The sequence below is a fragment of the Diabrotica undecimpunctata genome, chromosome 3 (genome assembly GCF_040954645.1).
Source record: "Diabrotica undecimpunctata isolate CICGRU chromosome 3, icDiaUnde3, whole genome shotgun sequence".
Lineage (NCBI taxonomy): Eukaryota > Metazoa > Arthropoda > Insecta > Coleoptera > Chrysomelidae > Diabrotica > Diabrotica undecimpunctata.
In genome coordinates this window covers 49738932-49757646 of record NC_092805.1, presented here as the reverse complement: position 1 = coordinate 49757646, position 18715 = coordinate 49738932, and the positions used below count along the sequence as shown (strand labels likewise).

Genomic DNA, 18715 nt, shown 5'->3' with positions numbered 1-18715 from the left:
ATTTTGGCGAATGTTCTATTCTGAACTGTTTCGCCTGTCTTTGTCCTGGTGAATTCCTCCACCATTTCAGAGATTTGTGAGCTACCCACTTCCTTGTAGCCGTTCTTGTTACTGTCTTTGCAACGCCGCAGAGGGGTTCCGGTCTAATTGATAACATTGATGAACCTTGTTTGGCCATTTTATCTGCTTTTTCATTGCCCTTATGACCCTCGTGCCCCGGTACCCAGGCTACCATAACCTTGCTACGGTCTCCTAGTTTATATACACACACAATCCCATACTAGCTTAGAACTTACCTCTACAGAATTGAGTGTATGACTATCTGTGAAGATGGCAACTGAACGGAACATTCTTTCCTGCCTTTCTATTTCTTCCACGTATTGATGGATTGCCGTTATTTCCGCCAGGAAAACTGTCACATCTTTAGATAGACTTACCGGGAAATGTATCCCTTGATTTGTCCCTACTATGCCGGCTCCCACATCCTCTGATGTTTTGAGCCATCCTTGTACCAGGTAGCATCAGCTTGTATGGGTACACCTTTATTCCAGTCTTCCCTGCCTGGTATCTTAATTGTGAACTTATTGTCAAAGCTATATATCGTAGCTGCTGCATCGATAGGTTGCCCCATCACAATATTGGCTTTTAGCTCCTCGATTAGTTTTCTGTTGTCAGTACCATGCATCTGGCTTATATGTCGCTGACTATGGATTAATCTGTGCATCACTGATCTGCCTTCGCCTTGTATAAACATATGCAATGGTGGTAGATTCAGTAGGACTTATATAATAGAATAAAGTCCCTAGTGATGCTGAAAAACAAATACTAGGACTAACTATAAATATTGGATGAAAAATAAAGAATACACATTCAGAATATTTACTTTACAACAGTCTCCACTGCAATTTTTTTAAATAAAATTTTAAATAACGATGGCAAGTTGTTAAGATATCTGAAATCAACAACGCCTTTTTTCTTAAAACCTAATATTAGAATAGTTGGAAAATTTATTTTACTAGTAACAGGAGCCAATTCTTCAAGTTTTACTTTAACCAAAGGGTAAGTAGCCTGCTTAATTCTTCTCACATTTCTTAGATATCCATTATTTAACCATCTTTGAGTCAAATTACTAAAATTTATGAGGTACGGAAAGCCTAGGTGTGTTTTGCTCATATCCAACATTTCATCACCCTTAAAATAAAAAAAGATGTGTAAAAATTACATAAGCTTATTTTTTTTTGGCTTACTGTGGCCCAAGCTTCCTCAATCAAACACTGTATATCCATATCAAAAGGATGCCATTCTTGACTGTGTTCTGTTCCTGAACATTCCCATCTAGCACCCTTGCCAGCAGGGGAAGAAGGAGAGTAGCATTTTCTTCTAACAGGAACCACATCATCTGAAATATTTGTTAAAAATACAAATTAAATTAAAATTTAACTTGAATATACACTGATGCGTAATACGGCCTGAGCCTCAACTTCAAGAAGACAAAGTGGATGCTGATAAGCAGGAAGCAACAGCCTGCTCGACAGTTACGGATAAGTAACATACTAATTGACCATGTAGAATCTTATGTGTACCTTGGCACCAACGTAAATGCAAAATAGGAACAGGCCACAGAAATTAAGGCGAGAATAGAACGAGCTAGAGCAGCATTTAGCAATATGAAAAAGCTCCTCATAAGCAGGGATTTGTCTCTTCCCCTAAAACTACGTCTAGTTAAATGCTACATTTTTCCGATCTTACTGTACGGTGTGGAGGCCTGGACGCTGACGGAGACGCTCACGAGAAAACTAGAAGCATTCGAAATGTGGGTGTACCGACGCATTCTTCGTATATCCTGGACCGAACATGTCACCAACACAGAGGTAATCCAAAGAATCGGAAAGGAGAAAGAAATCGTGAATACAATTAAACAAAGAAAGCTTGAATATCTAGGCCACATATTGAGACACGATAAGTACCGTCTACTGCAATTGATTGTCCAGGGAAAAATAGACAGTAAGCGAGGGCCAGGCAGGAGAAGACACTCGTGGCTCCAAAATCTGAGGAAGTGGTTCGGGCTCACATCGGTCGAACTATTCAGAAGCGCCGCAAATAAGATCAGAATTGCCATGTTAATAGCCAACGTTCGCAACGGACAGGGCACTTGAAGAAGAAGAATACACTGATGCAAGGGAGACGTTTTCTCCCTGAGAAATATTAATACTTAGTGATGAGAAAGTCACGAACGATCCGTTCACAAAGATCTGATCATTTTGAAGAACCTTGATTGATATAATCACATTCTGTGACTCTATCGTTCAAATGACCCTATGAATCATGTCTATGAATGACGCTGTCTATAAGCTGTTATAGTACATTATATGGTTTATGTTAGGACATAAGTAATCAGTTTTTGGTATATATTAAGTCTCTTAATACTATCAGTTTCTCCTTCTTACAAAAAATGTACATAACACCTTTTTTTATTATTACCAAATACCAAAAGGAATAGACTGTTTACCTAAATAAAGAGTTAATTACAAAATAAATCATTTATTTATTCACAAAATCAGTAACGGATTGAGATTATTGTTGAAATAATAAAAAATAATGTTTTAATAACATATTACCATTTTCGTTGACGTTTTTGCGGTATTGGAGCATTTTTGTTTTGTTCATATTCACGTACGTTCATATAAAGTCAGAACCATTTGAAACAACTCAAGGAGTTAGACAAGGGGGAAGTCTCAGCACAGTGCTATTCATAAATGTAATAGATGAGATAGTGAAAGAATGTAAGAAAACATTCAAGAAATAGTGCATCGGTTGGAACAGAATACAAATGATAAACGCTGAGATGTGTATATTTGCAGACGACATAGTATTAATTGCGGAAACTGCAGAAAAACTGAAATACAACTTAGAGAAATGGGACCTAGAAGCAAGCAAATACAACTTAAACGTAAACAAAGAGAAGACTCAGATAATGAAAATATTAAGGAAACAAGGGACGGAAGATCAAATAGAAGTAATGATAGACCAACAAAAAATAATACAGACAAATTCATACAAATACTAAGGAACAGTAATCAACAACAAAGGAGACATCGAGGACGATCTTAACAACATAATGGAAAACACAGGAAAACTATTCCAACCACTAGATAGAGGATTCCTTAATAACAAAGAAATATCAACAAATACCAAGATGACAATATACAAAACAATATATAGACCTACAGTGACATATGGAGCAGAAAATTGGATATTAAACAAAAGATACCAGAGCAGAATTCAGGCAGCAGAGATGAAATACCTCAGAAGAACGATCGGAGTAAAAAGAACTGATAGAATTAGAAATGAAGAAATAAGAGAAAGACTCAAAATCAAACCGATACTCGACTTAATAAAGGAGAAAAAATTGGCCTGGTTCGGACATCTAACCCGGATGGACAATAATAGACAAGTAAAAAGAGTGTGGGACGCCAAAGCAATAGGAAAGAAGAGAAGAGGAAGACTCATTAAAAAATGGAACAGTGACATCTCGCAGATACTGCAGAGTAAGGGTAAGACTTGGCAGGAAGCAACACAGATGGCGTCCAATAGGAAGGAATGGAGAAAGTTCGTTAAGAGCTAGGACACCTCAGAAGACTGTAAAATATTGTAATTTAATGAATTGTATTATAAACGGCCCAACACCGAAAGGTACAAATGGGTCTACTGATTAAGTAAAGTCATATTCACGAATCACACGTTCGTAATATCCATGATGTTCTATCTATTTATCTATCCTATGTTCTATATGGCAACTGTGTAACAATATCAGCAATTTTTTTGTCTAATATATTTCCAGTCTTCTCTAAAATTCTAGAAAAGTGGACATTTTCTGTGGGTACCTTTGGTTTATTCTTAAATATTGAAACATTATGAAATGGAGTATATTTATCATATGACTCTTTGTATAGGTAGCTTCCAAATTCATCGATTCGAATCCACTTAATGCCATCTCTGAAGCGGACCTTTTGATTAAGTAAATTTTTTTTTCTGGTTATCAGGCCAAGCTCAGTACCTAATTTATCAAGGCCATGAAAATAGGTTTCTATATCATTAACCATACAATTCTTACCAATGGCAGATTTAATTATTTCCCGGTACTGTTGTACATGGAACTATAGTTCCATGTCTTCTAAGCACTTTTTCAATTCTTCCGAACTCCCGATCAGAGTCCAAATACGTGTGGCCGACTTCAGAAAATTTATGATCTGTTTTGTCAAAATAACCTCGAACTATCATTAACTGATACAAAATAATCAAATTAAAATTTTTATTTTGACCACCGCAAGACTCCGACCATGTTACTAAATGTTGTTTATATTTAACATCATCACATGTCTGAATAAAATTCCACAAGCAGTTTCCAATTTCAGAACTACCTCTACCTGCTACATCCTCTGTCCGTGTTTGAAAAACAGATCTTTGCCCATTTACTGTCACAACATGGATACCCAAGTTATATAACCATATTTGGTGCAAATAAAAAGCTTTTGATGTTGTTATCTTTGGCAAAGGCATAGTTTGCTGCAAATCCATTGTAATGTAACACACAGTATTATCGTTTTTTGCTTTAGTGCAGTCATTACACATCAAGTTGAATCCTATCTTAATATTCTCATGGTGTTCTTCACTAGCTTGCCCTGAATCACAAATACTGCATATATCGCTCTTTGGATGGCTAAACGATAAATTAAATTCTGTAGAAAAAACTTTGACATATGATGATTTTTTTATAAAATACATTTAGGGTTTTTGTTTTTCCTTGCATTTAGCAATATACAATCGATACATGATTGACATATTAAGATTAGGTGGCAGATATTTTTTGTTGGGGTTACTGGTGCGTGAGTAGTGGGACTCTTCTGCAGGGAATTCTAAAATATGATTCATTATCACCTGTTTTACAAGATCATTTAATTTGTTTGGCCTATTACAGTGTCGACTACGTTTATCGAGAGATGGAGCTGATGCTCCACTGGCTAGCTTGCCTTTAATGACATCTAACTTTTTCATTCCTATTTGATATAACGAACACAATGGTTTTTTGTACACAAAAATTTCTTCGTTATTGAATACAAGAGTATATCGATACGATACAGATTTGTGTTTTATTGCATCTCTTCTGATGCTTGCTACCGGTTTAGGAATAAATCTTTTAAATAGGAGAGCATTTTTCCATTAATATCAAGTGCATAAATAGTATATTACTTTATGAGGCGGAGAAGCATGACTTTTCTTGACGCGCCCGATATTACGCGCTGAACGAAGTGAGGCGCGTAATAGAGGGCAAGTCAAGAAAAGTCGCTTCTTTGCCGAATAAAGTATACTATTTTTTCTTCAAACGTAGCAATTTTCAACCATAAATAGTACAATTCATACGCTATTTTTACTCAAAATTAACTGTGACAACTATCAAAGTCGTCTAGATGTTTTTTTTTTTTTTTCTGAAAAATGGCTTTGGCAGAGCCAATTAGCCAGACTTGTTTGTGTTTATTGTTAAAATCGTCTGAATTTCAATTATTATTGATTGCAGATTCATAGTCAAATGTTAGTACTACATATAGCTAATATTTTTATGGATAGGTACATACATTTTGTTTTGATATATTTTTATTTCGTTTTTTTTTTATTCTTTTATTATTTTCTTGTTTTTTTTTGTTTTGTTTTGTTTTGTTGCTGTTTTGATTTTTTTTTGTTTTTTGCTTTTTTTTGTTCTTTTTTTTTGGATTTATTTTTTTGTTTTTTGTTCTATTTCTATTTTCTTAATTCTTTTGTTTTTTTTTAATTTGTGGTATACTTTTTTTTTTGTTTTTTTTTTGTTTTTTTTTTGTTTTTTTTTCAAACCACATTAACAGATTACGCCTATATACTATTTACAACTTATATTTACATATTTTAACATGTTTGTAAATGCAATGAAGAATTTCCATATTATTTGAAAATATTAAAAGATTAAGGTTTGTTGGAAAACAACACTTAGAATTTATTAATTCCTTATAAAGTTCGTTTATATTAATAATTTGTAAATCACATTCTAATATAATATGTGTTAGATCGCCTATTTTACCACAAGTACAATTGGGAGTATTTGATAAGCCTATTCCATGCATGTAAGATGGCGTAAGAGCATGATTTGCTCTCAGCCGATTAATGGTCTTTATAAAATGTCGATTAGATTCTGTGTAGAACCATCTTATAGAGGGTATCCTAGTGTTACAATGATAAAAGTTTAAGCCAGTCTTACATTCTCTGTAATGTAAATGCCAATTATTTTTAAGTTTTTGTCTACTAACGGTGTCAATATCTGTCGCTGGAATTAAATTTCTGTTTACTTTTTCTCCAAGCATGTATGCTGATTTAGCCAAATTGTCAACGATCTCATTGCCTTTTATTCCCGAATGGCCCTTGATCCATGTAATTGTTACATTTAATCCTAATTGTATAGTTTCATAAAGAATTTTAAGAATTTCCAGTTCAATGTGGTTTATTTGTTTAACTGTTTGAATGTTGTTAAATCTGTCGACCACGCTTTTACTGTCAGTAAATATAACATAGTTGCTAGTCGGATTCAGTACTACATACTGAAGAGCAAACATTATTGCCATCATTTCTGCTGTGTATATTGAGCATTCACCGGGTAAGCTATACTGGTGATGGTAATTTTTATTTTCGTGGAACATTGCACAGCCCGTTCCATTTGCATCTTTTGACCCATCAGTAAAAATGTACTGATAATTTGTCCATTTTTCTTTAATGATTATATCAAACATATTTGGGAGTCAATGTGAGTTTAAGTAACATATCCTAACCTTTCTAGAAAATAGTGTTTTTGCCATTTCACCGTAGTAGGGCGGAATTTGGCTTTTATAGAGAATATCGTTATATTTTACCGTACTTAGATAGCTTTCTACCAAAGGTATAGATTTTTTAGTTCTCCAGTACCTATGGGTGAGGTCTAAAACTGATAGCTCATTAAGATCTTGAAGGTATTTACAATTTTTGGACATAATTCGGACTGTGAATTTGTCGCTAAGAAATTGGCGGCGTAAATGCAATGGAGGTTCCACCGCTTCATTTTCCATTATTTGGACTGGAGTGGATTTTAAATAACCTAGGCATAATCTCAGGCATTTATTTTTTTGAATTTCAAGTTTGTTTAGATGTGTATTGGACGCTGATCCAAATAAATGACAGTTATAATCGAAAATCGGCCTGATCATGTTACGGTAAAACATCAAAGCAATATTTGGGTCTGCTCCCCAATTTGTTTTACAGAAAGCTCTTAAAATGTTTATTGCGTTTTCTGATTTTTTGACAATTTGATGAATGTGATCTTTCCATAACAATTTCCTGTCTAGATAGGTACCAAGATACTTAATACAGTTTTTTATAGGGAAATTAAACTTTCCCACATTAAGATTGCCTTGTGGAACTCTATGTTTTTGTGAAAAGTAACACACCTCAGTTTTTGTGTCGGAAATTGATAAACCTATTTCTTCATAGTACTGATTTACGATTTCTAATGTGATTTTCAAATTATCCTCACAGGTACTTAACAATTTTCCTGCTGTGTATAAAACAACATCATCAGCATATTGAAGAATTTTTGTATGGTTCGGTATACTAACTTCAAGATCTATGTTGTACAGGATGTATAAAATCGGGCTTAAAATACTCCCCTGTGGCAATCCAATATTAGTGAGTCGAGAGTATGAAAATTCCTCATTATTAATTTTTAAAAAAGTTAGTCTGTTAGAATACAAAGATTTTAAAAAGAGAGCAAATGATCTAGGGATTCCAATATACAACATTTTTTGGTAAAGAATGTTTAAATTAACATTATCAAAAGCAGCAGAAACGTCAAGGAACGCAGCTGCTGTAGACTTATTTGACGTAAAATTAAGCTGAATTGAAGTAACTAGAGCTGTAGTTGCGTCTTGAGTGGACCTAGACTTGCGAAAACCATATTGGGAACTTGGAAGTATACCATCGTGTTCTAGCCAATGTTCAAATCTATTTTTAATTATTCTTTCAAATGTTTTTAAAACACATGAAGATAAGGAGATAGGTCGGTAAGAACTTGGATCACGTTCTGGTCTGCCAGGTTTTTTAATCGGAATTACCAGGTACTCTTTCCAACTATTTGGTACTGGTGTCTTATTTTTCCAAATATTGTTGAAAATGTTTACTAGTGAAATTTTATATTCTATAGGTAAGTTGTATAACAGCGAATATGACACATTGTCAATACCTGGAGAAGTATTATTTCTTTGTTCAAGGGCTCGATGCAATTCCCATAAATGAAAATTTTCGTCAAAATTGTGGTTTTGTCGGGGTACTGTTTGGATATGTTCTTGTACAGTGTCGTCATTTGGAACCCATGCCGGTGCAATTTTTCTATGGAATTCCTGCAACCATGTATCTTCGGGATCAATAGGTACTTTGTTGGCTTGTTTGCGGTTTTTAAAACAATTAACTTTTTTCCAGACATCTTTTATTGGTGTTCTTGAGTTAAGGCTTTCGCAAAAATCAATCCAATTTTTCTTTTTCTTCTGTTTGAAGATTTTCTTTGCAATAGCATCTAGTCGTTTATACTCCATTAGGTTTTGGAGCGTTGGATTTTGTTTATAATTTATAAACGCATGTTTTCTATTTTCAGCTGCTAACTGACAATGATTGTTCCACCATGGTTTCGGAATATGACCTGTGTTTTTTTCTTTAATGGAAGAATGTTTTGGGATAGCGACGTTGGCTGCTTGGTTTATATTTGTCAACAATTCTTCGTAGATTAATGGTATTTTCATTGTTTCCAAAGTACTGGTATAGATCATCCAATTGGCTCTGCTAAGGTTCCATATTCTATGTTTTCTACTGGATGTGGCTTCTGCTGCGGAGAAACTTTGTGATGAAAAAATAATTGGCACATGATTAGATCCATAAGGTTCTTGTAGAGTATTCCAACGAAAATGAGAGGCGATATCTCGGGAACAAATGGTTAAGTCTACAGCAGAAGGTTTATTGGAAATAGCAAGAGTGGGGGATCCGTCGTTTAAATATTCTAAATTACAGTATTCTATAGCATCTAGAAGATCTTTACCTAATTTATCATCAACTTCGCAGCCCCATGCCAAATTGTGTGCGTTAAAATCGCCTCCAATTATAAATGGTTTTGGTATATTTTCTAAAAAATTGATCCATTGTTGAATTAAAACTTTATTCCTGGGTTCATTATATAGAGAAATTATATGTAAAGGTTTCTTGAAATGTGAAATTTTTATTGAAATACACTTATATGTAAACGAATACGTATTTTGAAAATTTATTTCTTCATATATGATGTTGGATTTCAAAAGGATTGCACAACCGCCATATCCATCAGGGCGATCAGCTCGAACACAATTAAATTCTTTAAAATTATAATATTTTCCCGGTTTGAACCAGGTTTCAGATAATAGAGCTATAGTGATGTCGTTCTGATGAAGTAAATATTCTAAATTTTCTTTATTGGCAACTGCTGAACGACAGTTCCACTGTAATATGTTTATTTTATTTAAGTCTGCGAATTTGATGCTAGATTTTGGTTAAAATGGTTACTAATTATCTGAATTACATCAGCTTTTGAAATATTAAAATTATTATTTTGTTTAATTGAATTAATAATTGTAAGAACCGAATCTAAAATGACATTTATTACAGAAGAATTTAACTCTTCTGACCGTGAATCTGCAATGTTTAAGTTTTTTTGGTAAAATTGACTTTTAACTATTCCCTCAGGATGTTTTGGAATGGAAACTGTAGATACTATTTCTTTTCTAGCTATATCAGTTGGGTCTGAATTATTTGGTTTCTGCCTTTTATTCGGCCTACTGGTATTTGTGTGAGGATTAAATATGAATTTAGCAAAATTATTTCCTTGGGAAGAAGTACAAGGTTGTGAATTTTGTGGAAAATTTGTATCATTGTTGGCTGTATTGGTCCTAAGAACACTAGCATATGAATTCTTAGGCACTTGTTTATTTGCATCGTAAAAATTAACATTTGTTAAACCCATCGTCTCTTTTATTAACTTTTGTCGTGTAAATTCTGGGCATGCGCTTAAGTTTGTGGTCAAATGATTCCCCTTACAACTAAAACATACTTGTGTGAACTCAACTTTTGTACAATTCTTTGAATTATGGGTTTCTTGGCATCTGTTACATCTTGGCTGACTCCTACATTGATTTCCCAAGTGGCCGTATCTAAGACAGTTAAAACATAACAAAACTTTCTGTTTATATATTTCAACTTCTTTAATAACCTTATTGATTACTATATATTTAGGTAAAGTTTGCGATTTAAAGGTCACAATACAAGATTTAGTAGGGACATATTCGACAATTTTTTCCTCATTAACAATTTTTTCTACTTTACGCGTAATTCTTTTAACGTTTGCAATTTCAAATATGCAATGACTATCATACTGTTTAATTCTATTTTTAATATACTCTTCCGATAAATCTGTGTCTATATCCCTAATAACTCCTTGTCTGTGTAAAATAAATTTTGGAATATACAGATCTAAATTATTTAAACGAAATATTTCTAGAGTTTTGTTTTTAATGAGGTTATTGGCAGTTTTATAATCTTTGCATTTGACTCTAATTCTATTTCGGCCAATGGCGTCTATACTTGAAATCATATTGTCTGCTTCAGGAAAGTTAGACAAAATAATTTCACCAATCTTTAAAGGATTTAGTTTACCTTTAAACTCAGTAGAGCTATTCTCGATATATACATGATATGGGCCTAGATCATTACTATTGAATAAAAATGCTTGCCTTACCTGTTTTATTACTTTTTGTTGTGTCTCATTCAGATTGATTGTATTTGCATTATTAATCAAATTAATTGGAATTGGAGTACTTACAGAAATATCCATTTCGGCATCACTTTGACTATCGAATATATTTCCAGATATAGCTGGTTTTGTGGGTTTTTTGGGGTCAGGGGGTTTCCCCCCGCTATTGACACTCATATGGTTGGTGGTTCAACAAACGATATTGCTGTTAGAATGCAACAAATTTCACAATTTAAAGCACAATATTAATTGTATTTCTAATTGTACGTCTAATTTCTATGAATACTACTACGGAACTGTATTTAATACTATTTAAATCTCTAAAAAATTATAAGGAACTTCAAAAAGCGTGTTTCAACTTTGACAGTTTTTTGACAGATCGTCTAGATGTTAGAAATTAAAATAATTAAGTCGTCGGTGGGATTTGCGTCTCCCTGGTTACAGTTGTTTGCAATTATTAAAGACAGCTTATTGTTGTTGCAACCGCAAGCTCAAATTTAGTGCGAAAATGGAAAACCTAAACGAAATTGAGTCCGCGGCTAATGATGCAGTAGCACGTTTGGGACCCTCCAAGTCCGGAATAAAGTATCGGTTAGCGTACAAGCACTTCCAAGAGTGGTGCGATACAAGAGGAGTACGGCAAGTTACCGAAGACGTTTTACTGGCATATTTTAATATAATGGAAAATGAAAATAAATGGAAATCTTCTACAATGTGGCCACGATACTCTATGATAAAATCCGAGTTAGTTATTAGAAAAAATGTCGATATAATCAAATTTTTAAGGTTACGTGCCTTTCTCAAAAAAACAAGCGAAGGATATACTGTAAAGAAGTCTAAAGTTTTCACTAAAGACGAGTTTGATAAATTTTTGTTTGAAGCGCCAGATAAGTTGTATTTAGGATTAAAGGTAAAAAAAATTATATTGCAAAGCATGTAGTATACTCTACTAAATTATAAAAATATTTCAGATTGTTTTGTTAATTGGGGTTACCGGCGCCTATCGATGCGACGAAATGGTAAAAATGAAGACTGTGGACATTGAGGATAAAGAAAATGTAATAATTATCAAAATCTCAGACAGTAAAACACGACAAATTAGATCTTTTACGATAATTGGTCAAAACTACATTAAACTGTATAAAAAGTATGCATCACTGCGGCCTGAAAATTTCACAGAAAACCGATTTTTTATCAAGTACCAAAATGGAAAGTGTTACCGAAGCGTCATGGGAATACATTCGATCAGCGCAGTAGCCCAAAAAGTAGCTAGTTATTTAAATTTAAACGATGCAACCGCATACACGGGTCACTCTTTACGACGAACTTCAGCAACACTTTTAATTGATGGAGGCGGAAATCTAGAATGCCTCAAACGACATGGGGGCTGGAAATCAAGCACGGTTGCCGAAGGATATATAAAGGATTCAATAAGAAATAAGAACGATAATGCTCAAAAAATTTTAAACCCTCATGATTCGCCAACATCGGGAATGATTGCTGAAAGTTGTTTTTGACCATCAGTATCATCAACAATTACCAATGCGTATCAAGAGTCGGGAACATTTTTGCACGGTTTCAATTTTGAAAATACCTCATTAACTAATTGTAATTTTAATATTACTATAAATAAAAATGATGTTTAATTGTTGTTAATGACATTTGTATTTGTTGCTTTGTGACATGTTTCATATTGTTGCCATGACAACATTTTTCCCCCCGCCGTAAAGAAATGGGAAAAAAAACTGCTGCCGGCGGAGACATCAAACTTTGACAGGATCAAGTTAGATAAGTAATGTCATCATTATTTGGCGTTTGAAGAAAAAAATATTTAATATTGATTCTCGTTTTTCATCCTTAAATTTACTGCTGCATTTTAGTCTGCATTTTTCCGTATACAGATTTTCTAAACGAGCTATTTTTTCTGGTACAATTTTACCTGTGCTGGATGTGTAGGCTTGGCCTTGTTCTCTAGCAAGTCACGCCTTTCTTCTTTTCCATGCATCGGGATTTCTTACCCTAAGCTTGCTATAGTTTTTATTTTGATTGGAAAACTTTTAATTCTTTTTGTCCCTTTTTTCGTTATGCTAGCATTAAAAATGTTTATATTTTCAGCGGTGTTTGTTGCCTCTACAGATAATGTCTAAAGATTATTCATTGAACTGAGCTCTTCTAAGTTTACGCTTGTAATAATTTCTTCTGCTTCAAGATTTCCCACTCCCTGTTTATTATTTTCCCGACTACTTACTCCAATACTTGCTAATTTTACACTGTCACCGTTGTCACTAGATTCCTCTTCGCCTGGAACGTATTCACTACCACTTGATTCAAATAAACATGACACAGGTGAATCCAATCATCATCAGACATTTGTTGAGTGTCAACTAAAAAGTACCAGTATTGAAACTGAAAATATTAAAACTTAAGTATTAAGACTTGAATAATTCATACTTTCACACTAATAAAAAAATAATTACCTTCCATCTTATTTTCAATGTTAATATTTAAAGAACTCGAATCTCTATCTTCTTCATTAATGGAATTTTGTACCATTTTCACCCCTTTTAGCACTCTTTCACTGGAAATATATTCAATGCCACTTGATGCATACATATGTGTCATTGGTAAATCGGAAATCTATTATTTATTAGGTAATATGTGTTGAGCATCAACTAAAAATTAAATTTCGTTATGTAGAATAATTACTTTTGTTTACTTTCAGTAATAATTAAAAAAATACGCACCTTCTATTTCATTTACTGGTAAATCAGTATATTGTGCTTGCGCCTTTTCAACCAACCTTTTTCCGCGTTGAGACATATTTTTATACCTTCTAAGCGAGAGAAATTATGTTAAAAATTACTCCTCGACAGTCGACTAAATTCAGTAGAGGAATGACGCTAATAGCATTATTACTTATCTATAGTACCCTACAGTATATTACATATCTATGCGCGAATATTTCTGTTGTGTTCCGTTTCACTTAACGTTTATTATGATCTCGAGACATCAGGCGATGAATAGAGGAAGCAGTGTTGTCATTTGAGATGTGTAATAAGCTACAATAGGTAGCTTATGAATGGAAAAAGACGTTATGTGCCCATGACTCCTTATTCCAGTATTTATTAATAATTTTACTGTACTTAAAACCTTATGCGTTTGTGTATTGCCGTTAATATTTAAAACATTCTTGCATGACAAAACTAAGTTTTTAAAAAACTGTTACATAACACCTTCTTCCACTTGGCCCTTCAATTCTTATATCGCTCACTGGATGCAATAATGGCACATCTAATAAATTAGACTTTATAAAAAATAAAAGTTTTGTAATTTAAAAATAGTAAATTGAGATTTTTGTTAATATTTTTTTGTCAGTTTTAAATATTTTTCTCATGTTTTGTTATTTATAAAAAAAGCATATAAAATGAAAATAAAATTGTTTTTTTCTTTATTTTAGAGAAAAAAATTTATATTATTAAAAATGTGTCATTATTGATATTTATATTTTCTTTAAAACAATTATTAAAATAAGTAACAAATTGAAGACGAAGAATATAAAAATAAATAAAAAAAATGCTTTTATTGAGATTTTTATTCGACAAAATATTACAACTCGTTTCTGTAAAAATACCTTATTTCTAGAAAAATAAAAAGCAACAAACTATAACAATAAAAAACCTAAACATTTTGAAAAAACTGACTCTATAAGTTTCTATAAAGAAAAATACTACCTAATAATATTTTTGTATAACTAAATCAACCCTTTAAAATATGTTCTTAACTTATTTTGAACACACTGTTATGGCTTTTAAGTGTGCGACAAAACATTAAAATTATAGATTGCAAAAAAATAAGGTAATAAAACAGAATAACAGAAATAGAAACAGAAAACAGAATATAAAAATAGTGCATTCTTCTTCTGCTTAAATAGGAAAAATCTCAACACAAACAACGCAAAGTTTGTTGCTGTTGATTATTATTCTTTATAGGGTTTGAGACAGTTATAAAAATGTGCATGGCTCTTTTTAATAGCATTGGTCCTCAATAATTCCATTAGGTCTTCATATTTTCTTTTAGGTATCTCTAGAGGCGCTTTGTAAACACATTCTAATTTTATGTTTCTAAAATTCAGAGAGGCAGTGTTGCTTGTTCGCAGATTTTTTCTTGGTTTCTGTTTCAACTTTAAACACACATACTTCACACTTCACTAAACTTCACAGTATCATTTAAAGAGTCTTTAGTAAAATTTAAGGAGGTTTGCAAAGTCAACTTTTTTATATCAAAAAAGTCATCCTAACTTATTTCCACTAGTGTAAAAGGTTCTCCGGTTTTCCTTGCCGTCTGCACTAATGTTACGTACTGATCTGGTGTTGAAATTGGCCCTGATCTAAGACTCCTTTTTATATTTTTTTTTCTATGAGGGAGTGGATATTGTCTCCTTCATTTTGAGTATGTTCAATAACCAGGTACTTATGAGTAATTAATTTTTTCTTCAAACGTCAAATAATGATGACATTACTTATCTAACTTGATCCTGTCAAAGTCTGATGTCTCCGCCGGCAGCAGTTTTTTTTCCCATTTCTTTACGGCGGAGGGAAAAATGTTGTCATGGCAACAATATGAAACATGTCACAAAGCAACAATACAAATGTCAATAACAACAATTAAACATCATTTTTATTTATAGTAATATTAAAAGTACAATTAGTTAATGAGGTATTTTTAAAATTGAAACCATGCAAAAATGTTCCCGACTCTTGATACGCATTGGTAATTGTTGATCATACTGATGGTCGAGAATAACTTTCAGTAATCATTCCAACGTGCTACTGCATCATTAGCCGTGGACTCAATTTCGTTTAGGTTTTCCATTTTCGCACTAAATTTGCGCTTGCGGTTGCAACAACAATAAGCTGTCTTTAATAATTGCAAAAAACTGTCAAACAACTGTAACCAGGGATACGCAAATCCCACCGACGACTTAATTATTTTAATTTCTAACATCTAGACGACTTTGATAGTTGTCACAGTTAATTTCGAGTAAAAATAGCGTATGAATTGTACTATTTATGGTTGAAAATTGCTACGTTTCAAGAAAAAATAGTATACTTTATTCGGCAAAGAAGCGACTTTTCTTGACTTGCCCTCTATTACGCGCCTCACTTCGTTCGGCGCGTAATATCGGGCGCGTCAAGAAAAGCCATGCTTCTCCGCCTCATAAAGTAATTTACTATTTTCTTCAAACGTCAAATAATGATGACATTACCTATCTAACTTGATCCTGTCAAAGTTTGATGTCTCCGCCGGCAGCAGTTTTTTTTCCCAGTTCTTTACGGCGGAGGGAAAAATGTTGTCATGGCAACAATATGAAACATGTCACAAAGCAACAATACAAATGTCATTAACAACAATTAAACATCATTTTTATTTATAGTAATATTAAAAGTACAATTAATTAATTAGGCATTTTCAAAATTGAAACCGTGCAAAAATGTTCCCGACTCTTGATACGCATTGGTAATTGTTGATGATACTGATAGTCGAGAACAACTTTCAGCAATAATTTCCGATGTTGGCGAATCATGAGGGTTTAAAATTTTTTGAGCATTATCGTTCTTATTTCTTATTGAATCCTCTATATATCCTTCCTTCGGTAACCGTGCTTGATTTCCAGCCCCCATGTCGTTTGAGGCATTCTAGATTTCCGCCTCCATCAATTAAAAGTGTTGCTGAAGTTCGTCGTAAAGAGTGATCCGTGTATGCGCTTGCATCTTTTAAATTTAAATAACTAGCTACTTTTTGGGCTACTGCGCTGATCGAATGTATTCCCATGACGCTTCGAAGTGAGTGCTTCTCCGCCTCATAAAGTAATATACTATTATTTTACTGTAATTGGCTAATGCATAAAAGTAAGCTGCTAGTACAAATTTGTTTTTCTGCTGTCACGAACAATTATCTGAATAAAATACACCCTCCAAATTATTTCCCTCGTATTCTTCGAATTTTCGTTGCAGATATTTTAAGAGATATGACCCTTATTTATATAGGTCCACGTTTTCCTTGTCCCTCATGCCACATAAAACAATATACAGAGCATTGCCCTTTACTCGCCAGGTCGCAATAGTTTTGACTTATATTAAGACGTGGAGACATAACCTTTTGGAAGTGGTAATGTAGCTTCTAAGTCAAAACAGTCAACCGTATAAGATTTAGATATTTTATCCTTTCCATCAAATTTCCATCGCTTTCTTTTCTTCTTCATCCGCGTGTTCAAAAGCAACACACTTTTGGCATTGATCCTTCTTAGGAACAAAGAATGCCAAGTTGTATTCATAATTAAATACATACCTGTATGTACTTAGACTGACAAATTGTTTGTACTGACAAACCAGATCTGACCAAACAACTATTAAAACTAATCCAAAAAATAATAGAATGAAACAGAATTTCTCAAGAATGGAGATCAAGCATCCTAATACCTTTCTTCAAAAAGGGAGACAAATCGGACCCGGAAAATTACAGAGGAATTAATTTATTAAACACAACACTAAAATTAACAACCAAAGTGATAACAAATAAATTGAATGAACTTGTAAGTGCAACAGAAATCATTAAAATACAACAAACCAGCATATCTATGTTTCATGGACCTTAAAAAGGCATTTGACCGGGTCAAATTAAAAGACGTTATCCACTAACTGTATGCAAGATATATATCTCTAGGAATAATCAAAATGATCGAAAATATCTACCAAAACAACACAATAAAAGTAAAAGTAGAAGAAGAACTTACCGACCCTACTGAAGCTGGCAATGTGGTAAGACAGGAAGATTCCCCGAGTCCTCTATTGTTCAACCTGAAAAAAGATGAAATCATAAAAAAAGTAAGAACTAAAAAAGGATAAATGGAGCGAGATGTAAATTGGAGCGGGGAGGTAAAATAATAGAACAAGTGATGAAGTTTAAATATCTAGGCATCACATTATCTAGCTACGGAAAGTTCGAAACCGAAGTGGAAGATCAAGTAAATAGAGCAAACAGAGCCGCAGGCTGCCTAAATGAAACAATATGGAGAAATAAAAATATCGGGAAAGAAACGAAAGGTAGAATTTACAAAACAGTCATCAGACCAATAATGACCTACGCAGCAGAAACATGACCGACACAAATAGGACAAAAAGGATGTTATAAACAGCAAAGATGAAAACACTTAAAAAATTGATGGTAAGACACTATGGAACAGAGCTAGATGTATAGATATACGACGTAGAAGCAAGGTGGAAGACATCACAAACTGGGTAAGAAATAGAAGAGTAGAATGAAACGGATGCAGAGCCGAATGACAACAAATAGAGTAGTAAAGACTACAAGAGACGGTTCCCGCACATTGAAAAAAGACAGAGTCATGTCTATATAAAAAGAAGAAGAAGAAGAAGATATTATTTTGTTCAGCTGTTTTAGCTCTTCAAAGTTTCTGTAAACTTATTATTATTTATAAAGTAGGAAAGATTATTGTAACACAAAACAAAATTTATTTTAAATATCTCAGTTTACTGTACATTTTATATTTTTATGAAAAGTTGAAAAATAGTTACAAACGGTAGGAGACTCTGACTTGTTCGTGGTCTGTTGTTCAATAGTAGTTGAGGTTGCGCACTGTCAAAATAGACAGGACTTGGTTGCACATTACTATATGGAGTAGATGTAGGAGAAAAAGCATTAATTTGCACAGAATTCCTACACAGGGTTCACATTTGACCTTCAAATAGTATATCGTTAATGGCCTTTAGTGAAACTCAATGGAAGGATTGTGTCTCCCATTGAGTTTCACAAAAC

The 18715-nt window shown here is 33.3% G+C and overlaps 1 long non-coding RNA gene across 1 annotated transcript; it reads right to left on the bottom strand.

Moving 5' to 3' along the window:
* Positions 1-992: 992 nt before the first annotated feature.
* Positions 993-17736, bottom strand: LOC140435587 (uncharacterized). Its single transcript, XR_011950180.1, has 3 exons — positions 17673-17736; positions 1248-1399; positions 993-1191 (listed from the first exon to the last, which is right to left on the bottom strand). It is a non-coding gene; the product is annotated as an uncharacterized lncRNA (long non-coding RNA).
* Between the last annotated feature and the right edge of the window lie 979 nt (positions 17737-18715).